The sequence below is a fragment of the Lycium ferocissimum genome, chromosome 9 (genome assembly GCF_029784015.1).
Source record: "Lycium ferocissimum isolate CSIRO_LF1 chromosome 9, AGI_CSIRO_Lferr_CH_V1, whole genome shotgun sequence".
Taxonomy (NCBI): Eukaryota; Viridiplantae; Streptophyta; class Magnoliopsida; order Solanales; family Solanaceae; genus Lycium; species Lycium ferocissimum.
The window spans coordinates 62936599-62938674 of record NC_081350.1 but is presented as its reverse complement, the minus strand read 5'-3'; positions in this window follow the sequence as shown (position 1 = coordinate 62938674).

Sequence of the window (2076 nt, the reverse complement as noted above, 5' to 3'; positions counted from 1 at the left end):
GAAAAAGATTACATTTTACAGATCGAAAGAAAAAAGATTAGTTTTTTTTTTTTTTTGGTTAAATGATAATTGTAACATAACATAACGCAAAATTACAGAGTAGTCGAAGTAATAAAAATGAGAAGAAATATTTTTTGCGCAATGCAAATCATACACTTGCCCTAATCACATGCTATCAGAAAATATGTCGAATAATAGAAAATTGCAAACCGATTCGCACCTTACACCTTATAATATCGAGTTCAAAGGACATATGCATTGCTATCAGATATATTGGATCATTGATGGAAATCAGGCATACGCAACGGAAGCAAATAGCCAGAATTGAACTTACATGTAATATAGACAACACATAATCAAAGATTTTAATCAAACATAAAATCGATACTTATCTCTTGAAGCGTGCGACCGTTTATCAATCTGCTAATTTGCGCAAAAGTTGTCCATGTGTTCATCCTTCGGTTCCACACGGTCTTGCTGTGTAACCCGAATAACACCAGAATTTGCGAAATTCGTGTGGGCGAATTTCTATGGAAAAAAATTGAAGAAACTTCTACAACCCTTAGCCTCCTTAGAATAAGACCCCTATTTTATAACTACGGGTTTGGGGTTTTCACCCTTTTTGGCTTCGTTGGGTCTTTATTTTTCCACCAAGAAAATATTCCATTTAATTCTTTATTATTCGGGCACAACAGGGACCACAAAATTTAATTAACGAGGCTTCCTATTATGGAATTTGTTACACCTCATAGTTTCTGTACGTTGAGATTCGTTAGGTGTTAGCTATTTACCTGCAGACACCCGAGTTAATGTCGAGAAGATGCAAGATCATAGGTGCTCGTTTTACAATTATAAGAGTCCGAGTTCGTGTAACAGATTATAGAAGGACTGGAAAACAAGTGAACTAAGGAGATTAAGCTTCCGAGGCTTTGAAGGAAAGTTGGGCAAGGTTTGAGTACGAAAGTTTCGTCTAACCGGGAGAAAGAATATCTTTTAGTACGAAGAGTTTTGAAGTGGAACAAAAGTCTAAAGTGAAGTTCGGGAAGTCTAGTTTCCAACGCAACAAGCCGCTCCTCAATAGGACATCGGGGTAAGGAGATATGGACGTTACAAGTCGGGTTGCCGTGAATCAGAAAATAGTACGCGCAACGCGCCGAGGAGTGGCGCGAACGCACGAAGGCCAAGGGCCGATGCACGGCGAACGCCACCACGAGAGCGAACGCGGCTGAGCAATTTTGAGGATCGGGTTCGGGATAAAGGTTATATTATAAGAGTGTAATAATAATAATATACATATGACATTTGGAGACCATATGGTGTAAAGCAGTTCGTACGTTGCTTAATGGAAGCCCTCGTTAATGTAAGCTAAGTGGGGCTCACATGCTGGGGTTTTATAAAGGACATATGAAGAGATATATGAGTAGTATATGGAAAGTTGAGCAAGTCCTAAGAAGGACCCTTAAGCCAAATATGGGCATAGGCCCTCCAAAAGGACGATTTAAGGAAACATTTTTGGATGATCTGACTTGGAGGAGCCAAAACGACATTATAAGTTTCGAATCTGGAAAAAACCAAGAATGAAAGTTGTATATAATTGAAAGAGCCTTCCAACCATAGGTCGTGGGCCCTCACACGATAACGGGATCAAGAGTTATGACCTTTTGCGAACGAACGTGCGGTCGGAAAAATTGAGCTCGCGCGAACGCGCTGAGCCGGGCGCGATCGCGCTGAAGGATTTTTATGTCGGTCCAGGCAGAACCTTGACCGTTATAAAAAGGGGGTTATCCCCCATTTTTCAGCCAAAGACACCCAAAAACATCCCAAATTCTCTGGAAAATTCCCCAACCTTCCCACACCCACTTTTAAGCCAAAACCAGGTATAATTTCCAAATTCCGATCCGGATAGCGTATAGTTATTGTTGCAGAATCATATAGCGGCGTGTTGTGGCCTAAACTTAGGGTGGAAAAGTGAAGATACAACAATATTAACGGGAGGAAGGTATGGATCTCTTCCTATTTATGTTAATACCGGCTGATTTATGAAGATAGAGTGGTTTAATGATTGTATAGCGAGTT